The following is a 17,500-nucleotide window of genomic DNA, read 5'->3' as shown; positions in this document are numbered from 1 at the left end:
TGTTTCGAGTTAATTATGATTAGTTGAATAGCCTACTTGTATACTTTTTTCATGATATTCTAATATTTTGAGATAGGATTTTTGAGTTTTCTTAAGCTGTAAGCCAAATTCAGCAATATTAAAATAATAAAAGGCTTGAAATAGTTCAGTTGATGTGTAATGAATCCAGAATGTATGACATTTTTGTTTTTTTAATTGCATTACAGAAAATAAAGAAGTTTATCACAATATTCTAATTTTCTGAGACAGTCCAGTATATATATATGTGTATATATATATATATATATGTGTATATATATATATATATATATATATATATATATATGTGTATATATATATATGTGTATATATATATATATATATATATATATATATATGTGTGTGTGTATATGTGTGTGTGTGTATATATGTGTGTGTATATATGTGTGTGTATATATATATATATATATATATATATGTGGAGGTCGGGTGCAGGGGCTTCCCAGCACAGTCTGTATGGGACACATTAACACCTCTGGGAATAAGTGGAAGAGAGAGGAAGGCAGCTGCCAAAAGGGTGGGGGAAGCTGCGGAGAGAGCCTCTTGTTGGCTCTGGAGTAGGAGAGAGGAGTTTAGCTGGGGACCAGGGGAAGATGGGCAGTGACTGGCCATCACTGCCGGCCCGCCAACTCGAGGGCGTTGTGGTTTAGGGTCGAAACGCCCAGTGACTGTTGGACACCACCTGACGACATCTTCTCCTGGTTGAAGGCTACAGTCACTGTTCGAGTGACTGCAGAAATTGCACTGATTAGAAGTGTATGTAATAGTTATATATATATATATACATATATGTGTATATATGTGTATATAGTAAGATCTCGGTTATCGCGGTTAATGGGGACCAAAACCACCCGCAATAAGTGAAAATCTGCGAAGTAGCGACGCCCCTTCAATAAAAAAAAAAAAATCTCATCTCATTATCTGCACTGCTTATCCCTATTAGGGTCGCGGGGGGGCTGGAGCCCATCCCAGCCATCTCTGGGCAGTGGGCAGGGGACACCCTGAATTACTTGCCAGCCAATCACAGCTGCAAATCACATTAGTTCTTGCAGCTAGCTGCGTTCTTCATCGACGCACGAGCCGAGTGATCCACCACTAAGAGTCGTACAGCCGGGCGATTTTACGTCCGCCCGGGACGATCGGAGACAAATTCACAACAGGGATTATACTTGCGCCGCACCGCGGGTGCCGTTCCTTCGATCCCGGGAGTGAGCCTCTAACCCGCGGAGCGGGTATTTTTGGGCGCGATACGCACGACACCGCGACAAGCCGAGCGGGTCGGGCGCTAGGCTCGGAGGAAGGCGCCCGGCGTCTCCCGCCCGGGCCGCGATGGCTCTACATGGCGCTACACGGCCCTCGATGGCTCTGGCCAGTGGGGACAGTAAAGCAAAAGCCGCACCGAAACCGCGCGCCGGGAAACGAGAATGGTTAGGGTCGTCGGCCGAGGGGGGTTCCTACTAAAAGTGAAAATCTGCAAAGTAGCGACGCCCCTTCAAAAAAAAAAGCAAAAAACCATTAACCATTACAGACCGCGAAGCTCTGAAGCCGCGAACGTCGAACCGCGAAGTAGCGAGGTCCCACTGTACATATATATAAATATATGTATGTATGTGTATATGTATGTATGTAAACATGTATGTATGTGTATATGTATGTATGTATGTATATATGTATATACTGAGGATAAGCGGTGCAGCTGATGAGATGAGATGTGTATATATATATGTATATGTATACATATGTATACATATATATATATATATATATATATATATATATATGTGTGTGTGTGTGTTCTGATAGGATTTGACATATCTAACCATGTGTGGAAAACAAATGCCACGCAATTCAAACACGATTTAAAATGAGTTTTTGGATTCTCCTGCTTTTCAAATCAAAGTATAATTATTTGTAATTGGTACTTAGGGTGAAAATTTTCCATTAATTTCATCTAATATGAGTTATTATCGTCTAATTTCTAGTCAAGCAATCCTACTGTGCCAGATATTTTGCTCTAAATGCCCAATTTCCCCCAGTGCATTTTCCAAACTGCAATCTGAGATGAGCTCTGTGGGAAATGAAAAAAAATGGTTTACTGTCACACAAGAACGCATGCACAAGCTTTTGCTTTGTGTAATTCAGGTTTCTGAAATGACAATTTAAATCATATTGAAATTTGATTGGACCAGCAGCTCATACCATATTTCTTTTTTTTTTCTAAACCAAGTTGGGTTAATCAAGTAATTCCTTTGTAGCCTCTATAAAGTCATACATGCATAAATAATAATAAAATAATCTGCTCTTGCATTCCATTTTCTCAATGTAATTTATCAAGATTGAACACAGACTTCAGAGTGGAAAAGCCTAAGTTGACAAAATGCTCGTTTGTCACCTTGAATAAATGTTAAAATGTAAATTATGAAGTTATGCTAGAGACATAAATTCACTCCGTACTGGTTGTTTAATGGTAACAACCTGGTCCAATTCCTAATGGGGAGTGAAGCAAAGGGGGATTTGTAATGAACAAACTCATAGATCTGCAACAATCTACATGGATGAAAGCACAATGTTTTGTTGAAGAAAAGCAAGTGTGCACTGTACACTAATAAATACATTATTCATTATTATTACTTTTATTCATATTGTACAGTCTAATGTTTCTACTACAACAGTAATAACAGTTTAATAAAAATAAAAATTGAGATATCTACAACGTTATACTTACGGTTTTATTTTCTCCTTGTTTTCATGGTTTTAATAACCTTTACTCAACAACTTATTGCTCTTAATTGAAGTGTCAGTTTTCTGCTTTTAATTGAATATTATGAAAGCAAAATGCTAATTGGACTTATTGTTTCTGGGTGTATAGTGTACTTAGGTTACGGTTTTATCTGGGAATCTAGAACAGCAATAATGAATGCTAATAAATCCTGGTCATAAAAAAAATAAAACAATCATTTAAAAAATACTTCTTAAAACTATACAGCACATCACTGAAACTTATGCTTTCGAATTAATTAGCTTCACTTTTAAATCATTGTAACAACTTGCCGAGTCTTGAGAGAAATGAACCTACGTAGTATTTCTTTGTGCATGCACCAAAGTTCTGTTTTCCAAATGAAATGGTTTAACCCTCTTATAGTGAGTCCTAATACATTTCCTTAGGCAAGCTCTTCTTGTCTTTTCACAATTGACTGTGAGACTGTGAGGCATTTGTGTGATTAAACTTTTCATTTGTGTTTGTCGACTTTATAAAACCCTTTGCAGATCCTTTGGTATTTTTACCTGAACGGCTAAAAAGGTGCACCCAAATTATATCTGAAGCTTTACTGGAACCAGCTAGAGTATGAGCATAGTTTTTGTGTCTCTTTAAAGATAAAACTTCGTAGTTTTCTCCTCAACAGTCAACATCTGTTTAGGTCCTGCTGACACTGAATTATGGAAGTTTGAATACAACCTCAGACTTTTAAGAAAAAAAATAGGCGGACATAAAATCTGTTTTTCTGTCTGGAAAATTAAGCAGTTATAAAACAATTAGATCCAACCTGTCTTTTGAAATATCCAGGGTTTGTACGGGTGCTTGAAACCCTTAAAAATGCTTGAATTTTAATGTGTTTACAAGGTTTGAATTTTACTTGATTTTTGGGTGAGTACTTTTAAATGCCTAAAATTGTTGGCAAGTTTCTCAGAAGTCTGACTCAATGGAGCAGGCCCTTTTTGTAAAAAATAAATACAAATAAAACAAGTCTGCCTAAAAATGACATCGAACTGCTCTCTAGTGGCTTTCCTTTGCCGTTGCAATTTACAAGTACGGGATGAATCTATCCATTGCTCTATGGTTTAAAGTTGGTAGGAGAAAGAAATGGGATATTGGATGCAACATAGATCAAACAGGGGCGGCAGCAAACACTAACAAAATGGTTTAATGTTTGGCCTAGCGTTTTTCAGGGTTTACTGTTTCTTTTTCCTACCAGCAGCGCTTGTTGACCTCAGAGAACAAGGCTAAGGATTGATTCAAGACTGATTTCTTCTTCCAATGGAACGGAGACATTAGAAAATTTGCTTTGCAAGTTCTTGAAAGTGCTTGAAGTTGGCCATGAAAAAGGTGTGTGAACCCTGAGTATGTGTTTAGTGTGGCTAAATCTGTCAAAGCTAGGTCAATCTATGATGTAAACTACGTAAAAAAATATGCGTATCGAATAAGAAGTTGAAGAGAGCCCAGGGTATGTACTTGTGAGACTGCTTGATAGATTTTGGGTATCCTGTTTCAGACTGATCATGGTGTTTCTCTGATGAGTATATTTTGAAATCATATCTTAAATCCCAAGAGTTTAAGCTTTCCATTGATATTTGGCATGACGTATTTCAGTGACTGGTGACATTGTACAGGCACGCATTTGTTTATCAAAAGATGAATGTTAAGGGTTTAAGGTACCATATATTATTAACTCTTACTGTGTACCATCTTTCTTTGTAAATATCTCATGTTTCGATTTGGGCACATGCGGCCTATAGTCAGGTGCAGCTTATCTATGCACAACATGTATTTTCCTTTAAAAATGTACTGATTGTGGCCAATAATCATGTGTGCCTCTTAGTCCAAATTTTACAGTCGATATTTTTTTGATTTTATCCATTGTTTGACTTAAATGCTAATTGAGCCTACCAATATTTTATTTGATCTTGCATCACACCTATATAAAAGCCCACTAGTGTCAAACTTTCCTCAAGATGACGTCCTTACCGACTGAGCGTATCGGACTGTAACAAAATTACACTGATAGATCTACAAATAAGGGCAGCATGGCGGCGCAGTGGATAGCGCGTGTGGGCCACAGGTCTGAGGTCGTGAGATCAAAAATCCAGTGTGGAGTTTGCATGTTCTCTCCGCGCTTGCGTGGGTTTCCACCGAGCACTCCGGTTTCCTCTCACATTCCCAAAACATGCATGTCAGGTTAATTGGCCGGTCCAAATTGTCCCTAGGTGTGAATGAACGAGCGAATTGTCTGTCCCTGTGTGCCCTGCGACTGGCTGGCAACCAGTTCAGGGTGTCCCCAGCCCACTGCCTGAAGACAGCTGAGATGGGCTCCAGCACCCCCGTGACCCTACTGAGGATAAGCGGTGCAGATAATGGATGGATGGATCTTCAAATAAAAACACATAACATAGAGAGGCAATTGAATGAATGGTCTTTATTGTCATTATACAAAAGGACAAGACATTTAGAGGTACTGGCTAACTGCACGCCATCATCATGTATCAAGTTAAGCCAGGTTTCCGTGATACTTAAAATTCTTGAACGTAACGGTTTCCCACAAGTTGTAGCTCCAGATCATTCTTTTTCATGACGAATGGATTTGACGATTTTGAGATACATGCTCGGCAGGGGTGTTTAAGATAGATTTTTGTTTAGCAGTAGCAGTAGGCTGGACCTGCAGCCTCGCTATTGCCTTTTCTTTCGAAGCCACCTCAGTCACTTACCAAACCCGAGAATAATCCAAGGAGCACCCGCTAGTGATCACAATCTCTTTGCGCTCTCCTGACTTTCTTCAGACTCCAATTGAATCGATACATTTATTTTCAACGTAACTGACTGCTAAAAGCTAGCTATTGTCGTTTAAGATAGACCAATTGACTAGTGTGCCTACCTCGCTATTTGACTGACAGCATACACCAGCCTATCATAGTTGGGCACACAGATGGTCACGCCCACCCAACACACAAGGCCCTCCCTAACCTGCCCCCTGAATATCATTTGTTGTGTGCTGTCTGCTCAGAACACAATGCACGATGCATTTTTTTATTGACCAAGACAACTTATTTCAAAATCCGAGAAGCAGTGAACCAACTCTAACCGAAGAATTAAGTAGCGAGGGGTCTCCGTATAGTATTACGTGGCCAGGAATGCTTAGAAGTTGCTCTGTACATGTCGAATTTTCCTCAGCCACTAAGCTATTGGCCTCAGGGGGGCCGAAAAATGGCTAAATAGGCTCCACTCCAGATCCGGAGTGAACAGCACGGCGTACCGGAAAACGCAACCATCCCCTCTGCCCTGCTTAGTAATTATTCAACATCTAAGCTTCCCCGTCATTGCTGGATTGTCAAGACTGTCAACATCTTGTTAATGTAGTGATTAACATGAATATTGCATTTGTTCTCTACTGCAGCTCTCCTGGCACCGGTATTTGGCTTTCTCTTTGATTAGAATCATAGATGGCTGCGTGGATTGTGGCTGCCATGAAGTTCTCCAGTTATCCACATTGTATTTATTGCACTCGCTCTGTAATAAATACAACATGGATTCTTTTTATGACTGGCTGTGGCAGCCTGATGGAAAGAGTGAAGCACCTTTGGTTGTTCCAAAAGACCAAATAGGACTTGTTAACGTGATTCTGTATGCATATCTCCTCATTTGACTTGTCCTTTTTTCATGTCACGTATTTCAAATGATTTTTTTCCTCTTTAAGAAATGGTTTTAAATATCACTGCAGCGATTAGAAGGGAAGTGAGCCAAATACAGAGTAGAGTGGTCCTAAAGTACACACCAATATGTTCATACAAGAAAACCCCACAAACAAAACGATAAGCAAACTAAAAGCCTATTCCAAACTCAAAAAGATAAACACAAACAAAATAGCAGCAAGCAAGAAAAGTCCATAATGAACACAATCTGCTAAACCTAGACACAAAAAAGGCCAATTATTATAAGTAATTTTGAACACAATACAAATGTGATCCCCCCAAGAACTTTTCAACATACTGCAATTATTCAATATTCAAACTTATAGATAAAAGTCAACAACTTTTTACACAGTCTTGAAAATAAACCTAATTTATCCAACATTTAATATTGTGCTAACTAATAAACATTCGAAAAGTAGATGCTGCAAAAATATCGGTCCGCTTTGAGTTAATACTTTGTCCAACCTCCTATACTGTGATCACAGCCACAAATCTTTTTGGGTATGTCTCCTAAGTTTTGCACACCTTGTAACAGAAATATTTGCTCATCTTTGGAAAACCGCTCGAGTTTGATGGTGATCGTTTGTGCACAACATTTTTCAAATCTCTCGCTTAATGCTCTTTGGGATTGAGGCCTGGACTTTGGTTTGGCCATTCTAACACTAACTTTGCAATGTCTATTGTAGATTCTGTTTTATGTTTTGGGTCGTTGTCCTGTTGGAAGGTAAACCTGCTTCCCATGTTTGGCTTCATCTGTTTTCCCATTTTCTAATCATCCTCCCAGTCCCTGCTGAAGACGAGCAACCCCAGAGCATCACCATGTCTTGACAATGGGGATGGTGTTTTTAGAGTGATGTTTAGTGTTACTTTTACGCCCAACGCCAAATTTACTAATTTCTTATCCTCAGTGTCCCTTCGTTAGACTCCCAAAAATAGGTTTTTCATTGGGCTCATGTTCAAATAGCTGGCTGTATTTTTTTGTATATTTTTTAACATTTAACAATAATATTTATCAAAATATTTATCATATTTCATGTAGTTAAATAAGCACTTCTTAATCAGCCCTTTTGCATTAAGATATTTCAATATAAATTATCTAACTTGTTGCTTAAATGGGAAGATATTATATTACTTCAATTACTTTTTACTGAAGTTTTTATATATAAATACATTTTATTGGCTGAAATGGTCCCTCTTTAAACATATACAATGAAATAAAACTTGGGCATGTAATGGCAAACCAGAAAAGTTGGATAGGCTTACGTTGTCTTTGTTCCTCATGGATTGCCAAGGCTTTGTCGTTCATGACTGTATCGGCATATACAAAAAAATTAAACACATCAATCAGCCAATTTTTTGTTTCTCGTCCCCTACGCCATTTTATCCAAGCCAATGTGGCCCACCCCTGTTCTAGATAACAGCGACAATATACTCTGGTTAAGAATAAAAATTCACATATTTGTAGAACATTTGGTCACATTATGTACAAGAAGGGACTAGTTTTACATACATAACTTTTGGGCTAAGCTAAATATTTCGAAAGGGACCTCACATTTTTGAGAAACTCAGCTGCTGCTCTTCTCTCTATCCATACTAACTCATCAGGGTCCCTTCAATCGGATGCATTATGTTATACATTGCCCTGAACTTCTGAGATAAAGTGTATCTGGATTGTGCCTGGATTTGTCATGTATAAACAAAATACTTGTGACTATATGCTGTTTTACAACAATGAGATCATCAGTGCAGAGCCTGACCGGTTCAGATAGCTTGAAATGGAGAATGATTATTCGATGTGACGAGCTGTCATGTCAGTGCGCTCCATCGGGGGCTTAAATAAAAGAAAGATAACTTCAAATTCTGGAAGGTTGGTGATCCCTACTCTTCTATGATGTCAGCACCACACATTTTTACTGCTGATTTTACTCTTGTAAGTCATATACCGTATTTTCTGCACCATAAGGGCACATCAGATTACAAGGCGCCCCCCAAAAAATGGTATATTCTCATCTATATTTCATATGTAAGGCAACCCGAAATATAGGGTGCATTAAATTGATACTATAGTAAGAGCTTTCGTGTGTACAGTTACATATTGCAACGCATCGATTTGTGCCTCTGACCGAAATCGCAAAACGTATGCAATGTGACCCAAAACCGAGTAGTGGGCGGTGAGAAAGCTCATACATTATCACTAGTCTACTAGTGGTAAAGATGGCCTTTGAAACGGCATTAGACCTTATCCCATTTTCACCATATTTTTGCGTAGTGCATTCTGATAGGTTAAACAGTCTCTCCACTTCTTGACCTTTGAGTCAATAACCTCTATGTTTACTATGTATGCGTACGCAAAAGAGCTTTTCTAGTATTTTGTTAAATCACTTCTGTTTTCTAACATTTATTGATGAAGAAGTGGAGGGACCTTACCATTTTAAAATTCATCATGCAAATTTTTGTTCCTGGCAACGTGAGGAAAAATAGTGTGATAATGAGATACAGTCTAATGCCTTGTTGCATGACATCATACCGCTTGTGGTCTAGTGGTCAAGTGTCTGTACTCTCTCGCCTCCCACAAGGGTTTGAATCCCTTTGGAGACATACAATGTTTGCAATTTAGGTCAGTTATGTTTATTGTTTTATGTGCACAATTATTATGCAAATACTTTATAACTGTAAAACCTTGTATCTATTAAAATTGCATTTCTAATTTTATCCTCTGTATACTGCGATGTAAATAAGAGTCACCAGGTTATGAGGCACACCTACAAATTTTTGTCTAAATTGGGGTTTCAGATGCGCTTATAGTCCAAAAAGTCAGGTACTCTCAGACTGCTGTAGGCTTCCAGGAAATGCGTTAAACAACGTTCCTCTCAAGACTGTAATATTTGTCTTCACCTTCCTTGATGGAAATTGCACTCTGACTTATCTGCCACTTTGGATATATACCATTGTTTTGGCAAGTGTGTTTAAATGTTTCTGACAGGTCTATGTCAAAGACAGGCTACATGGGAATCCTGCAGTCCGTTCCTTATCCCCTGGAAATACCTATACCATCATTGCCCAGTAGATGGTGATGGTAATCCTCTCTAGAGCCTCTCTGACACGCATAACCTGACTGTGTCTCCTTTTCTATCCGTGTATTCTCAGAGAGGGAAAAGAGCTCACACCCATGTGTGGCGGGTCATGCCACCAATTCCTGCCCCTACACCCCCCCTTTTGAAGACCATGAAATTGGTGATCCAGGACACATGATTAGCACGCGCGAACTATTGACTGGAGAAGGGGGTTGACGTGTGATTATAATGTCACGGGAATGTCACAATCTGTCTGCTTGTCTTTGTTAGTGCCTTGTTGCCAGGTTGGCACAGTGTGTACCCAAGAAAAAATAATTTGATCAATAAATAGGAACTCCTCTCCTGTCGCTGGCCTCTCCATTGTTGTTTTATTGGTCAATTTGCAGGATGACAGGATGGCACACACAAGCCACTTTTAATGTTTGTGTGTGGAGGGTAGACTTGTCACAGTAAGTTGCCTGTGACGAAGGCCTTGGTCCTCCAGACACTGCTACACAACTTCTGTGGTCGTGTCTGTTGGACACAAGTTTCACAATGTTGGCTGCTGGTGCCGCTTGCATTTTGCCTCAATCAGCTAATTGGATTTGAAAGTCTGCTGGTGATGTAAAGGACACCACATAGTAGTCTCAAGAAAATCATTTGTTGTTTTATCTGGCTACTTTATCCTTTATTTTTTCAAGTAACCTTCACCAAATGGTACCTACCATTCAGGAAAAAGTATATTTTTCCCTAAGTTTGTTTTGTTAAGTGATAAAAATCTGTTTTGTTTTTTTTCCATTGCTGCTAATTATTGGTGTACTAGAGGAGAGCTAAAATCAGTTTACCTTAGAAGTCTTAGAACAGAATTAAATGATTTGTAGAGGAGTACTTTTTAAGTGACTAAGCATTACATCACCCTTCCGAACAGATGACAACATTTCTCCCCATCAACTATCTTCTCCCCATAAACTCTCATGATTAACTAAATGACTAGTAAAAAAAATTTTAGCATTATTAAAGGTGGGTTTTGTCGTATGAGGAATTCTTAAAAAGTTTAAAGTAGTTTTTTTTTTTATGTGTCAACAATTCCCAACTGAGTTCAAATAGCCTTCATATTTTTTCCCCCACAGCACCTATCTGCTTTTATCTAACACTGTTCCAGTTCATCTAACACATTAGGTAGATTGGAGAGTGACTTACGTTCGTCAAAGCAGTTTTTGTTAGTGTAGCATGAAAATGTTAAAAGTTAGAAAATGGACTGTTTCAAATACTGTCCAAACACAACCCAGAGAGTAAAGAATGTCAAATTCAGGATAGCATCTTTAACATGAAGAACAATAAATAGGAAGGAAAACAATGAATATATAAATATATAGAAAAATTGTTTTGATAGTGATCGAGTACAATAAATAACACTAAACTCAATATAATACAATAGCACCCACCAAAGCATGCATATCTTTTTGAAATGTAGGTTTAAAGACTTACTCAAAAGTATGTTTTAATGACTCATTTGAAAACAGTTCACAAATATTGTCTAAACATTCTGACTTACATTTTTTTTCATCTGTCGTGCGTATATTTTAAAGCTGTATTTTAGGTTCAATCCACTAATCTAAAGTTACATTTGTATAAAGCCCACCCTCTGCTGATGAGCAGGGATTATGTCATCATTGACTATTTGAGGGTGGGGGGAAAAGCAGAAAGGCTTCAAATTACAGGAAAGGAGGCACTGCATTAAAGAACAAAAGGGATCGATGGCAGTGCATTAAATTTTATGTGAATGAAAAAAAATATATCAAGTAATTAAAATGGATTACTCCTTCTTTGTAAATGTGTTTCGAAATTAAATTATTGTATGAAAACATTTTGACCAATTGAGGAGCTAGGGAAGTATCCATTACTGGATTGCAGCCGAGAAGAGGCTGGAATGTTTTGTGGTGGCTAAGTAGTTTGTTGCGCTACACTGAGACTCCCCTCCTACACCACCGCCTGCTAAAGTGCCATATGGGTTAATATCTGATGACCTGCATATTTTTGAGCATCACCTGACTCAGCCATTGGGCCTTTTACCTGAATTAAAAGGAATTTGTGGTCCATATAAGTGTTTTTTTCTCCAAATCTACTGAGGTTTTTTGTATCCATTGGGCTTTGCTGAGGGGGTTTCAATTTCTATAATCAATATATAATTAATTCAATTGAATTTACAATGAACCCAGATTTCAGATCCACACTAAAATCCCTGCAAAACTTTTCTGAGACTTTAATGGTGCTGTCTGGATCTTGAAAATGTTCTACAGTGGAACCTCGGTTCTCGACCATAATCCGTTCCAGAACCCTGTTCGAAAACCGATTTGTTCGATCACCGAAATAATTTTTCCCATTAAAAATAATGTAAATCGTTTTAATCCGTTCCAACACCCTGAATGTTTACCTTGAATGTTCAACGTAAACATAAAGCTATCCCAGGCTAATCGTACGTCCGCGTTATCGTAATCTTCCTTATGAAAGATTACGCTAACATGAACGTGTAAAAATAAAAAAAATCAGGTCGTTTACAAGTCATTTAGCACCCGGGTCTCCACAACAAGTGGCGAGCGGTTCATTGGAAAGGGGGCTCCGTTACAACACCCTCAATGTTTGGCTCCGTTCCAACACCCTGAATGTTTACTGAATGTTTAACGTAAACTTAAAGCTAACCCAGGCTAATCGTACATTTGCGTTATCGTAATCTCCCGTATGAAAGATTACGCTAACGTGAACGTGTAAAAATAAAAAAAAGGATAAAGAAAAGAATTATGAATAGGATTTCTTACCTTTGTGGTGGTCAGCAGAAGGCGCAGGCAAGATCAGCAATAGTTGTACGCACTACTTTTCTTTTTTCACCTGTAGCAACTTTGCTGCTTGCACTGACTTTCTTCGGAGGCATAATTAGGGGCTAAAACACTTCATACACCTATATTAAAAGCGAAAGCAAAACGAAGCATGTCCGCATGCGATAACAGTTTGTCACGCCACTCAGAATCGCACCCTAGCGTACACACTCACGCTTTACCGACGTTCGAACTCCGATTTTTTTGACCGAACAGCGAAGCAAGAATTTCTGGAAATTTTTGGACAGACTCCGATTCGTTCGAACTGAGAGGCGTTCGAAAACCGAGGTTCCACTGTATTTGCTATCGCATTTTCGGGCTTAAATAATCATTGCAGCCTCTGTCAAGGTGCTGGTGTCGCATGTACATGTACGTCTATATTTTAGATGTGGTCTAATAAACCTTTGATCTTTTTGGGGGGTTCGGGATGGCGTTTAGACAGTTTTTAAAAGGGATATTTTCTTACTTTTAGTAACAGAAAACCTTAAGCATGAAATAACTTACCAGCCTCTAACCTCCCCTTTCCTGCTTCCTAATTTGTTGTGAGTCCTGAACAGCTCCGATAAAAGTCTGATAAAAGCAGATGGGCCCTTGGTTAGGCATTGTTAACACATACTTGATAGAGAAAAGATTTAACTTTTTTTCCAGGACACTTGAAACAATGCATCCCGCCTTTAATACATTTTAGTAGTTAACAGTTTTAAGATCATTCATGAATATTCTGTATTCTTACTATACTTACAGTAGTTCTGTATTTTAGATGCTAGAGTGTCGATAGACTAAACTAGGTAGACAATTTGGTAAGCTAATAAGTCAAAGGGGAGGGAACAAAACTGACATTTATGTTTTGCTCCCCTTTGAAAATTTGTCCCTGGTTATGATCCCTAGTTTGATATCTTGATTTAAGCCTGGCCAGTGGCTGTCACTGTTACGCTGTTGTATGTTATTTTTGACCCTAAATGTCAATTGTGTTTTCCACTGTGCGTTTCATGTATTGAAATGTTGACTGACCTTTTCATTTTCAAACGTTGGGTATCATTCAATAAAAATTGACCAGCTTCTAAGAGCATGGGGCACAGAATATCCAGCCAAGGTTATTCACTTTTTTTTGCTTCACAGCACTATTTACCATATAGGCAGTAGAACTGGCATATTTTATCAATTTCCCTCCAGTATTTTAATAAACAGATGTTAAATTATATTTGTTTTTTTCCTTATTAGAATTAGTAACACAGAGAACACTGTTTTTTACTCAATGAGTTCAGGTGTTGTTGTTAGTGTTTTAATCGTTCAACGGGAGACCCTTTGTAATTCTAACATATAACTGCAGAAATAATATGAGACCATCTCGATTTTAAATAAGTACATATTTTTTAAGACAAATGTAATAGCTGTTTGCAATAATGGCAATATCCAGCCATTTTCTATTGTTTTCTTAACCACAAGGCTAAATTAAAAATAATTAGCAACGCCATTATAATGTCCCCATGAAACAATGAAATTGAATTAATTTTTGTTAGTTTACTTTTTCTGTCACATGAGACAAATAATTTTATACAACTATAAAGTGTCTTGAGTTCAGTGTGCACCTCGTTACTGGCTATCTAACCGGGTCAATCCCATGAGGCCTCCCTTCTTACGTTAAAGGTCATATTAAGGTGGAAGGGATGTCGGGGCGGCAGTAGCTTAGGAGGTAGAGCGATCGTTTTAGGATTAAGGGATCCCAGTTCGAATCCCGGCTTGTCCGTGTTACATGCCGAAGTGTCCTTGGGTAAGACACTGAACCCCCAATACCCCCAATAAGCAGGTTAGCGCCTTACATGGCTGCACAGATCACGGCCGCTATTGGGAAATGTGAAGCACAATGTAAAGCGCTTTGGGAAGTCATTGACTTGAAAAGCGCTATATAAATGCAGATCATTTCATTTCATTTCATTTCATTTCATGTCACAATAAGAAGAGCCTTTAAAGCCACTGTTTTGAGAGAAAAACAAAAAGATTAAAAAGCACAATTAGCCACATCAGCCAGTAAAGTTAAACACAATCTTTTTTAAACATAGTCTTTAAACATCAAGGTAGTCAGTAAAGCACACAATTAATGGACCCATTTATTTTTAGCTGGATCTTGTGTTTCCTATTTGGGGGTGCGTCATACTACTACTACTAATAATAATAATAATAATTTCCTTTGTATTGTCATTCTTTGTAACGATGTACACAGAACGAAATGTCGATACACCTGACCCGTTGTAGCGGGTCGATGCAGCCGCAGCCAGAGGGCGCCGCCATTATACCAATTAGGTATGTCTCGGTCGAGGCGCGAACCAGCGACCTCCATATTAAGGGATGGAAACATGAGACAATTCTAACACAATTTTTGTCAATGTCTATTAGTCTGTTCATATCAGGGCAACTTGTCCACAACTTTATACGCCAGGCCAGTTGGGAATTATTTGACTCACAGTGAAAGCAAACCCTACACTTGTTAATGACTTCCATTTACCACCTTTTATTGCACCTCCCTCCTATGTACTGTATATTGTACTCTCTTAATGTCAAGTACAGGAAAAATATATAACTGGAGTAAATTACCTATTTCTGATAACTACTTTGGTATGACTTAAATACGTTATTTTAATGCTTTATTTTTCTCAAAAATGTATTGCTAAAATTGCCTCAATAACAAATATCTAAATATATAATTTGCCATTACACTGATACATTTACAATGGAAATTCTTTTTGTCATAGGGTTCGGTTCGTACAGGTGCTTGAAGTCCTTGAAAAATGCTTGGATTTTAATTTTGTGTTTTCAAGGTTTGAATATTGCTTGAATTTTGGGTGAAGTGCTTGTAAATGCTTGGAATTGTTTCCATGTTTCTCAACAAGTCTGCTTAAAAATGACACCGACACTACTCTATGGCGGATTCGCTTTGCAATCACACTTGTTCTTCGCTCGTGATTAACTGCAGCTGGCATTAGTCTGTACAGCATTGTCCTATGAAGCGTCATCGCCCCCTACGGGTCGTGCCCAAGAAGACAGGTGTATGCTACACCTATATAGTGCACTATGAAATGTGTACTAGTGAATGACTAAGTATCAATTACTAAAGATTATAATGGGCCATGCAAAGAATAAAGGCATTGTTTCCAAGTTGTAAATTATAATGGGAAGAACTTCCTGCAAGTGAAAATGTAAGCCACATATTTTCATTTTTCCCCAACCCCTATATGAGAAAAGATTTGTCTCAAAAATATTTACACACGTATTTTTCTGATCCAAAAATACATTCGTGATTTACTCAAGATCTAAAAATCATCCGTCTTGAAAAATGCACACAAGACTTAAAATCAGATATGTAAAGCATATATGTATTTGTGGTTCTGCAAAATTGATGACTCACACCGGATTTCTTCTTTTAATTGTAGTGGAGAAATAAGAATATTGGCTATGAAAGTCCTTAAAAAGTGCTTGAATGTGGCCATGAAAAAGGTGTACAAACCCTCTAAAGATTTAGATCCCACAAAACTAACTATTAAATTGCTGCAAATAAAGCACAAGATTCACCCATAAGTCTAGGTATAAATACAACCCATCGACATTTGGCGGAAATCAACACATTACATTTCTAATTGTGTTCGGTGTAGCACAAGTCTTGTCCAATTCAAACTCAATAACAAGCTCTAATCCTGTTCGCTCATCAACTTCACTCACGGTAAGTGTGTCTCTTAATGGTCTCCTCTCCTCTGATTGAGTTTTTGCCTCTTTTTCAGCTTTACCTCACACTTTAATGGAGATCTGGTTTGCAACGATTATTGTCCTTAACATGAAGCACTTGGGTGCATTAGCAAGCTGGCTCAACTTAAAGTAAATCATAGAATTCTAGTTAAGTGGACATACAACTGTAGCCATTCATGTTATTATGCTATGTTCTGTCTCTATTTTATATTATTTTGAAATGAGACAAAAAACAAACTTATCTTGAATTGTTAACCACCCCTTCAACTCCTAAAAGCCCAGTTATGCTACCCAACACTATAAATGAGATGATCTGTAAGTCAATAAGAAGACAAGACTAAAATCTGTGCAATGTGGTTATAATTGATTGAGGTGTCTGGATGAAACTTGTTTAAAGCTTCTATGTCATCTGCTAAGAAGTGCACTTTTCTTTTCCCCAAGTGGACATATACCTCATTTGTTTGCTGCTAAGCTAGTCAGGGTTGTTTCAATAATCTTATGCAGTGGTCCCCAGACTACGGCCTGCCACAAGATTTCGTCCCCCTGAACAGCAGAGTGCATTTTGACGCACGTTATTTTCTGCTCCCCAAAAAAAGAACTCAAAAGTCTGGGTCCGCGTTTATGGTTGTAATGGGAATCTAATCTTGTTCACCACCGTAAGACCGCCAAACTCTTACCACTAACCTACCAATAGTATAAGTGTCATCAAATTTGTAGCTACCAGCCCTTCTGTGCTGAGTTTGCATGTTCTCCCTGTGCTTGTGTCTGTTGCCTCCAAGCACTCCGGTTTCCTCCCACATTCTAAAAACATTCATGTCAGGTCAATTGGCCCTTCTAAATTATCCCTAGGTGTGAATGAGCGAGTTAATTGTCTGTTTCTGTGTGCCCTGCGACTGGCTGGCAACCAGTTCAGGGTCCGCACTCTCCTAAAATAGTTGGGATGGGCTCCAGCACCCCCCTGACTCTACTGACAGCAAAATTAATCTGTTATCAGCTCTTACCATTTGAGAGAAATTTCTGGCATTAAAAGATATACCAATGAAAAGTTAAACGAGAGATCCATGATGTTGCTGTGGCATGAAAGCCACATATTATGTGTCACACAAACAAAAGTTTAAGAAAAATCCCTTTACTGAAACACCCAGTAGACATTTTTGAACAGATTGAAACGATTGTGCAGTATATGCAACGTGGTACCCAAAATAAATTACCTGTGGCAGTGTCCTCAATCACTTTGCATCGTTCAACACTAAAAGAAAAACAGTATTCAAAACCTTTCAACCTATTAGAGGGGTGACTTCTACATTGAATCACAGGGACCACAGGTGTGATAAT

At 38.3% G+C, this 17,500-nt stretch overlaps 1 protein-coding gene across 3 annotated transcripts in view; it reads left to right on the top strand.

Moving 5' to 3' along the window:
- Window positions 1–17,500, top strand: part of pex14 (peroxisomal biogenesis factor 14) — a 114,123-nt gene that overhangs the window by 24,583 nt on the left and 72,040 nt on the right. The gene's annotated exons all lie outside the window — the stretch shown is intronic.

The sequence above is a fragment of the Urocampus carinirostris genome, chromosome 3 (assembly GCF_059441175.1).
Source record: "Urocampus carinirostris isolate Australia breed hairy pipefish chromosome 3, RoL_Ucar_1.0, whole genome shotgun sequence".
Lineage (NCBI taxonomy): Eukaryota > Metazoa > Chordata > Actinopteri > Syngnathiformes > Syngnathidae > Urocampus > Urocampus carinirostris.
Note: the sequence above shows the minus strand (reverse complement) of the source record. Positions and strands in the feature narration are given on the sequence as shown.